The following is a 10,004-nucleotide window of genomic DNA, read 5'->3' as shown; positions in this document are numbered from 1 at the left end:
AGGTTAAACATTATATGAATCCCAAGTCCAAATGAATCAATTACTGGTTCACATAAGAACACGGCTGCATCAATTCTAAATTTCAATCCAATCACTCATACAGGAATATACATTCCTTTTATGGAATTAAAGCTTGCAACTGATGTTTAACATAGTTTCAAATCAGGGACTACTCATGAATTAACTATGATGAAGAATCACATTCAAACAACCAAAGCTAATCATAAACTGTAAGTCATCAATGGGCACAAACACAAATCACATTCATATTTATGCTCTCAACAACATCCTGATTCTTAACATATAAAGAAGAGGAAAATCAATATGAGAAAAGGCTCCTTCTCTGACCCAAACAATCTTCCTTACTCACAATAAACAAAAGTTGTTCTGCCAAATGAAAAAGCCCTTCTCTCATTTATGGAGGTAATATTTATTCCCTCCCAAACTGACTCTCCTGTCCCCCATGACTTCCACTCCCCTTTCTTTTCACTACGTGGATCAAAAAAATGTACAGAGGAGAACGGTCGATGAGATTTTTGACACATCGAAGCCACCTTTGCTCGAGCTTGCTTCATCCTGGAGAAATGAACGGGTGTCAATGAAACAGAGAATGGTCGCGTATCATTTTGTTGCACCAGTGTGGAGTGGCTATTATTCCCTATCATTTCTTGTAGGAAATAGAAGATGTCGTTCCTATCGTCTCACATCTGGCATGCTTTGAGGTATTTCTGGAGAGAGTTACATCTTGATGGATTAGGGTTGTGATTCCCTTTTGAGACAGATCAAGCCTTCATTATGCGTTATGGCGGTTCATACCCCTTTCTGCAAGCTTTGCCTTTGTATTATTAACACAAGAGGTGCAGAGGTGTGATCTAGACATACAATGCCTTTATCTGCTACCAGATCCACTCGAACTCACCTGCAAAAATAATTCATATTAGCCTTATAATTACGAACAATATAACAAAAATTTTCAAACAAAACATAAACGTTGCCTTCATTAACTTTTATAAAACTATAAGAACAATTGTGAAAAGGATTTATGCACAAAACACAAGCAACACACCATTTCCCACTCAATCCATAGGCTTGGCATGGTTTTTGAGGGCTTCACTTAATTGCAATCAGGTATCGGCCCCTCTGCGGGTCGCAGTACCCATGCCTTCCACTTCCCCGATGTGTGACTACACTATCAGGACTCCACAGGCCCGCCTTTTACACTAAAAACCCGCTCCCTTTGTTATATCGGGAATTTTGGAAAACACGGGAAAACAAAGAAAATCCCGCCCTGATCATTGAGGGCAGACCTCAAATTTTATATATCAGGGCCTATAAATATTGCGGGGTCTGTCATATCGCATATTGCAATATGCAAAAGCCTGGGGCTCCATCGATTGCAATATGCGACGGGACTTTCAACCTAAAAATATATATATCATATTTGATAAGCTGGGCGGGTCCACCATATCGTCGCGCACATTGTGTATAAGGCCCAGGCTCCGCCGATATGCGATATGTGATTGGGGAACCAGACCCGATAATGTATATCGTGTGGTTAGTAATGTTGTCATGTCTGGAGGCCAGTGGTGCCCCATATATATATAAACCTTGGACCTTGGCCGATTGTGATATGCGATGGGGCTTCGGACCTGAAAATATATGAAGTATGGTTAATACTACCGTTGGGTCCAATGCCTTATGGTATGCGTTATGTGCCAAGTTTGAGTGTGCTAAGGGAAAAGGGATGATTTATGTATCGTTTTGAGGTATTTCCATTATAATGAGTCATAATGGGAATAAAGATGCGATGGGAGGTTTTGAGGGGTTAAACAAATCCTGTTGAGCATATGAATGAAGGGCTTAAATGAGGTTATATGCGAGGGATTTGTTAAGGGGATTTAACCATTTGTGAGTGGAAGATTTGGCTCTTCATAAAGTTAAAATCACTAGGATGAAACAGATCATTCGGAGAGATGAAAGATCAGACTTCTAGGGGACCCATTAAAGATTGTCACCATGGCAAGTTTTAATAGGGTGGTGGTTGTGGCCACAACAAATCGCGAACTACTGGGAGAACTAGTTATCTCTGTTTCTAAATAAACTTTGGATCAATAACACATCAGGTTATTAAGATAAACTTGAAATGCAAATTGTACAGATGGAAAGGCATGGGTTCCACTTCAACATTAATTGCTTTAGGTGCGATAAAGATAAATAGCTTCTACTAGTTGATAGAGTTTTGACAGGCATTCTCCAATTGTAGTATTATGGGATTTATTGACCTTCCTTTACCCATTTCCAACTTTCAAAATCCTTTTAGGGCCATCACTGGTCTGCCAATACCTGTTTTAGCTGGGTACCTCAGCTCTTTATGTAGATATGTTTATCTGCACTTTGTATAATAATTTCAGTGCTATATTTTCATATGATTGAATGGGGTGCCATCATGGATCATGCCATATTTTTAAACCTCTTAAGAAATGTTGGGCTTGTTGTGTCAACTGATACTCTGAGCCCAGCAACAGTCCTACTCTAACCGGATTCCCAAACAACATGTCCTTACAGATTGGCACAAGGACTTGACATTTCATTTTCTTTTAAATAAGTCCTTCGAGTTTCAGGCACAAGGACTAGAGCACAATTGGATTTTCCACAGGGTGTATGAAATTGAGCTTAGCCCATGAAAGGAGGTATACTTGTAGATGATAGGTATTGGAGAATTTAGTGTGGTGGATGGGACCAATGGAGAATAACTGCAAACCTTACAGGCAAGTATAGGCTAGGTCTGAGTGGGATTTATTAAAAATGCAATGTTCCTCCATGCCAGTCCAGTTGTAGTTACACATTTTTTTTTATAAAGCTGCCCCTGCATGCTCCAGATATCGAGGTTATCAATGGATCTTCCCCAATTCTCAACAGATGTCAATGAGTGTCTTCGATTTGCATTCCACTGCTCATTTTCAAGTTCTCATGGGCTTATTGAAAATTTGTTTCATTTGTAAGGTAATGATGGATTTTGGGACAACAGAGTCATCAGCTGGTTAGTGAGGAAGGGAAAGGCTAAAGGTGGTGAATGAGGGAAAATTTGAAGGGTAAAACGAAGCTGGACGACTGAAATTAGTTGGCTTGAAAAGGGGTGTAATTCAAAACAACAGGAAAATAAACTTTGCAGAAAATAAAAGGGAAAGACAAAAATACAACTAAACTAACAGCAAAAGCATAATGAATCCTATTCTAATCAGGAAGTAACCACCATGTGGTCGCTACTAGAAGTATCTCTTAAGATTGTGGCCATTAACAGGGAGTTTGTCAGTATCTCCCTGTAGAGTTTTCAATCTGTAAGTTCCCTCGACAATTTTTTCGTCAACTTGGAGTGGGCCTAGCCATAAATGTTGTAATTTCGTGTGCCCGTACTTTGGGGTGATGCTATCAAATGAGGGCACATTTATTAGAGAATTGTGCCAATCCCCTTGGTTATCGGTGGCAAATGCACGAATCACATGGATGGATTTTTTATTTGAGGGTTCTGCGACTCTATTTCCCTGGGGGTAATAGCTTGATGCATATCTTATGCGAATTGATTTATCGATAGCGAATTCAGTTAGCTTTAGTGATGAAAAATAGGAAGCGTGATTACACATGAGAGAATTAAAGATGCCAAACATGTTGACAATAGAATTCCCAATGAAAGATATTACCTCATTTTTACTCTTACTCATAAGCCTGTCGTGCTCCCTTTTAACGACGAGTTCATTTCTGAATGTCTTCTCGCAATGCAGGAGCTCAAGGATCTGCTTGTCCCATTTGAATGCCTGCGAATTTGAGATGTTATCATGTATGAATGGCCTAAAAATCAATTCAGCATAATATTTATTCTTGTTTAAGCTAAGATCAGGAAAAGGTTTTGCAGCCAAACCAGTCATCAGATCCGCATATTGGTTTTTCCATTGAGGTATGTGTATGATATTAGAAGAATCAAAACTGTTAATTAAACTCCATACCTGATGTTGGTATCTTTCCAAGTATGGTGAATTGTGATGTATCCTTTCCCTCACCTAGCCCATGGTTATCTGTGAGTCACTAGAAGCTTTGAGATTTTTCACCTTCATATCAAGGGCCCTTTTCAAGCCTTGTAGCAAGCCTCTATATTCTGTCGTGTCATTGGTGCACGTAGACTCCAATCAGCTAGCCATCGAATGTTGGTTCCCTTGTGGGTCCATAAGAATTCTCCCAGCACCTGTGCCTTCAAGGAAATTAGAACCATTAAAATAGAGTGTCCAAAAATTAGAGTCTAACGTTACATTAACTAAATTTCTTCCCACGAGACTAGTTTTATCATCTACTATATTACGGGGTGGTTTGTCAGTTGGACTACAGGGGAGAGCTCCCAAACATGTGTTTATTGTAGTTCCTTCACTTGCTTCAGCATGGAACTTCCCAAAATAGGTTTCTGCAGCACAAACATTGAAACTGTAATTCCCAAGGATAGAGTTGGTAAACATTACAGGTTCGTTGGGACCATTTAGCTCCGTCGCCACATACTTCATGTATCTTTCACGATCAACTCTCAACATATCACCTTTTCCCCTCCAAGGCAACAAGAGATGGGACCAATCAGTTGGGAAATATCCATTCTAATTTGATGACCAGTCCCTACTGAGCAACATTCCATAAGCCTCGGGTATGTTGACTACCACTGTGTCAATGACTTGTGTATCTTGTGGTTTAGCAACCAACCGAATCAACACATCATTTAACTCCCCAATTACTTTCACATTTTTCCTATCCAATTGTATAATCTGAGTCCCCGTTTTCTCAAGTATAGCATGCAGTCTTTTGGCAACAACATGAGGTATAATAGTGGATGAGACACCAGAATCTACCAAGAAATTTTGCACGTTCATGTTGAGGATTTTGAATGTGATAAGGAAGGGTGGAGTCATGGATTTCGATTTCCTCCCCACCATGGTTGTGCTAACATCTTGGGAAGTTTGACTCATTTTGGACAGAGTGGCTTCGATAGCTGATGGCATTTGGGCTGAAACGGAGGTGTTGATAAGTTTGGACATTGACTTCTTGGTTTGGCTACTTGGGACGGTGGGAGTTTTGGAATTTATCTCATTCATAGCTTTCAAGAGCAAATCTTTTTGCTACATTAATTTCAAAAAATCAAAGTATGTGACATTAGCCCTAGATTTCTTAAGATCATCCACAATGTTGTAGTCAATGTTATAAATAGGATAGCGAAGAGTAAACATACCGGTTTTGCCATTCTTAGGTGGGGGTTTACCACCTTGAGTACCCTTCATTGCAGTGGGAGATGCATTTTCTTTCTCAAGATGGTTCGCAACAGGGGTATTCTTGGATTGAATGTTGGGTATACTCTTCTCAACAGGAACTTTGGGAGCAGGTAACTTCACAGGGCGAACATCTTTCTTGGTCTGATCTATAGGATTCATCACACCTGCAAGTGGCCCTTTTCTTCATGTGTGGATTTCATTAGTGTGGATTTCTGCCATACTATCTCCTTGGTCATCATAATTCTCATTTGTATAGAAATCCCACAGTATGTTGATTCGGGATTCTTCTTCCAAGGGCTTTTCTACTTTGTATTCTTCCTCATCTTCTTGTTTTGGCTCTAGCTCCACTATAGGTTCTTCTTCGTTGAGTAGTGATCCGATAAGAGCCAGCTCTTCTATGTTTAAATTCCCTTCACTGGGTGGATCGGCTAGCACAAGTTAACCATGACCACCTTCTGCTTTCTTATGATAGAAAGACTTGAAGGGATTTTTGTCGTTATATTGTCCTCCACTACCACTAGTACTCTCTCCATGATTCCTTTTCATATCGATGACTTTGTTTGTTAGTTTTTTAATGATCCGATGCAAACCTTCCACATCTGTGGTGTCCTTGTCTTTGGTTTCAGCCCCTTTGTTATCTACCCCATTATTCTTCTTGGATGCTTGAGAGGTTTTCTTTTCTCCAGTTGTAGTGTGGCATGTTGCGAGACTGAGCATTTCACTCTCGACTTTTACTGCCTCATCGATAGCACCTTGTAAGGTCTTTTCATTACTCCTTTTGACCCACATCACAGTAGGGACAGGGAGAGCTTTGATGTAGAATTCCATGAGCACCACTTTTGTAGGTCTGGCAGTAGCTGAGATTCTATTGAAAAAGGTGTTGAACTGGATATTAAAATCCTTAACCTTTTCTTTGGTTTCCATTTTCAAACGGGATAGTTCTAGGACTAAGGCAACAGGGTTTTTTCATCGCCATACTTGTCTAAAAAGGCCTGTTGAAAGGTAGCCCATGAGGTGATCGATCTGGTTCTCAAGCTAAAGTACCATGTGGAAGCTACCCCAGTGAGGGTAAAAGGGAATAGGTGATAGACTATATCTTCATCAGCTACCCCCAGCATGCGCACAGCCAGGAAAAACAAACTGATATGGTTTTCAGCGGTTTATCCCCACTTAGGTTCGAATTTGGGAAATACCTTTTCTGCATTCTTGGGTAAGGGATGCTATTGCCCAGGTATCGCCACGACATCCTGAGCAAGCTAGGGAGGCAGTGCTCCCGAAGGAGGTGGGAGTTCGTTTCCACCCGGTGGAGGAATATTAGCCATATCGAGGATAGGGATGTTCTAGTTGAGGGCTTCTTCATTAAGATTTTCCAAATCAGGCCAAGTATTGCCATCAGACGGGGAATCCTCAGGGATTTCTTCCCAAGGAGAGTTGATACTCTGCAAAGAATCAAGCACAATATCTTTAAGAGAAGGGGTTGTAGAGGTTTCTTCATTTATGTGATAGACCCTTGGCTTTATTTTTGCTATTGGAGGTAAATATTGAAAGGTACGGAGTTGTGATAGGGAACGAGCATAAGCCCGAGTAAGTCTTCTGACTGGTTGCTCCTGAGTGACAAAATACTCCCACAGTGTCTCTTCTTCAAAGTGAGGCTTCTCCAAATGAGAGGAAGGATCCTTTTGACCTTCACAATCCATGCATAGCACTTATAAATGAATTCTTGAAAAGTTGTGCACAGCAATTCAGGCCCCCCTTCTAGCACCAATTTGTTGACATGGCTAATTTCTACTGTCCCAACAAGGGGAGCTAACCCAATCGCAAGCCCCAATTAGACCTACTTTCGTTTGGAATGGCTAGTTCCAACGGGTTTTAAGGGACCTCGTAAACTGTGAAATGCATTGATAGATTGCTTCCAAGAGGAAGACTTCAATTACAAAATAAAAGAGCTAACCTCTATGTATTAAATCCTATATACACTACTTCTAACTACTCTAATCTACTTCTAGCTATCCTAATCTATCCTGCAGGAGCATGACAAAAGAGAGGTTAAACATCATATATGAATCCCAAGTCTAAATGAATCAATTACTGGTTGACATAAGAAAAAAGTTGCATCAATTCTAAATTGCAAACCAATCACTCATACAGGAATACACATTCCTTTTATGGAATTAAAGCTTTCAACTGATGTTTAACATAGCTTCAAATCAGGGACTGCTCATGAATTAGCTATGATGAAGAGTCACATTCAAACAACCAAAGCTAATCATAAACTGTAAGTCATCAATGGGCACAAACACAAATCACATTCATATTTATGCTCTCAACAACATCCTGATTCTTAACATATAAAGAACAGGGAAATCAATATGAGAAAAGGCTCCTTCTCTGACCCAAACAATATTCCTTACTCACAATAAACAAAGGTTGTTCTGCCAAATGAAAAATCCCTTCTCTCATCTACAGAGGTAATATTTATTCCCTCCCGAATTGAGCCTCCTGTCCCCCATGACTTTTCCACTCCCCATTCATTTCTCTACATGGATCAAAAAAATGTACAGAGGAGAATGCTCAATGAGATTGTTGATACATCGAAGCCACCTTTGTTGGAGCTTGCTTCATCCTGGGGAAATGAAAGGGTGTCGATGAAACAAAGAATGGTCGTGTATCATTTCGTTGCACCAGTGTGGAGTGGCTATTACTCCCTGTCATTTCTTGGAGGAAACTGAAGATGTCATGCTTATCGTCTCACATCTAGCATGCTTTAAGGTATTTCTGGAGGGAGTGTCATCTTGATGGATCAACGTTGTGCTTCCCTTTCGACACAGAGCAGGCCTTTATTATGTGTTATGAACGTTCATACCCCTTTCTGCAAGATTTGCCTTTGCAGTATTGACACCATAGGTGCAGAGGTGTCATCTAGACATACAGTGCCTTTATCTGCTACTAGATCGACTCAAACTCACCTGCAGAACTAATTCATATTAGCCTTATGATTACGAAAAATATAACAGAAATGTTCAAACAAGTGTGAAAGGATTTACACACAAAACACACACAGCACACCATTTCCCGCTCGGTGCATAATCTTGGCATGGTTTTTGAGGGCTTCACTTAATCACAATCAGATATTGGCCCCTCTACAGGTCGCAATACCCATGCCTTCCACTTCTCCAATGTGCGACTACACTATTGGGACTCCACAAGCCTGCCTTTTACACTAAAAACTCACTCCCTTTGTTATATCGAGAATTTTGGAAAACAAGCGAAAACAAAGAAAATCCCACCCCAATCACTCAGGTCGAACCTAAAATTTTATATATCGGGGCCTATAAATATCGTCGGGTCTGGCATATCGTATATCACATATGCACAAGCCTAGGGCTCCACCGATTGCAATATGTGATAGGGCTTCGGACCCAAATATATATATATATATATATATCATATTTGAAAAGCTTGGCAGGTCTTCCATATCACTGTGCACATTGTGTATAAGGCTCGGGCTCTGCCAATATACGATATGTGATTGGGGAACCAGACCCGATAATGTATATAGTGCAGTTATTAATGTCGTCGGGTCCGGAGGCCAATGGTGTGCCATATATATATAAACCTTGGACCTTGGCCGATCATGATATGTGACGCAGCTTCGGACCTGAAAATATAAGTATGGTTAATAGTGCCATTGGGTCCAATGCCTTATGGTATGCATTAAGTGCCAAGGTTGAGTGCAATAAACGAAAAGGGATGATTTATGTATCGTTTCGAGGTATCTCCATTATAACAAGTCATTATGGGAATAAAGATGTGATGGGAGGTTTTGAGGGGTTAAATAAATCCCGATGAGCATATGAATGAAGGGCTTAAATGAGGTTATATGCAAGGGATTTGTTAAGGGCCTTTAACCATTTGTGGGTGGAAGATTTGGCTCTTCATGGAGTTAAAATCACTGGGATGAAACAGATCATTCAAAGAGATGATAGATCAGACTTCTAGGGGACCCATTCAAAATTCCCACCCAGACAAGTTTTAATAGGGTGGTGGTTGTGGCCACAACAAGAAGCAAACACTAATCATCAACCGATGCTTATGAAAATGAAGCATAAACACCAAATGTGCTCTAAAAATGTTGTTCCCAAAATATATTCACAATAGAAGTCTTTAATTTTTACATATTAGAGTACAGAAAGCTGCTAAGTACATAAAATTTGGAGTACAAAATCTAAAAGTTTCTCCTTGAGTTCTGTCATGAAATCTGCTGAATGTTTCCTTCAGAACATGGTAAACCTGCTCACCATCCCATAGATTTTAACCAGGCCAGGGATGATAACTGCCTGAGGAATTTCATATTTAGAGAGCTTGAAATGACCAGAAAGAAAGCTCTAGGGGGGTTTATTTTCCATAAATATTCTGCTCATCTTGGAAAGGAATAATTCTATACCTAGTAGATCCCTAACTACTGCTACTCTATAATTTTAATGAGCCTAAAGTAGCCACTACTCGAGGTTGTCATATTTAGAGAGTTTAAACCACCCAAAGAAGACTCCAATGGGCTTCTTTTCTTTAAATATTTTCTTAAGGTTGGAAAAGAATAAATCTGTACTCAAGGAATCCATAGGCTACCATTGTTCCGTGTAGTTTTTATGAGCCTCGACCAGTTACTGCTCGGGAATTTTAATTTTTGTGAGTGTAAAAACATCC

This window comes from Pinus tabuliformis, chromosome 9 (assembly GCF_031772625.1).
Source record: "Pinus tabuliformis cultivar Carrire ecotype Pingquan chromosome 9, CPIR1, whole genome shotgun sequence".
Lineage (NCBI taxonomy): Eukaryota > Viridiplantae > Streptophyta > Pinopsida > Pinales > Pinaceae > Pinus > Pinus tabuliformis.
This window is presented reverse-complemented; position numbering follows the sequence as displayed.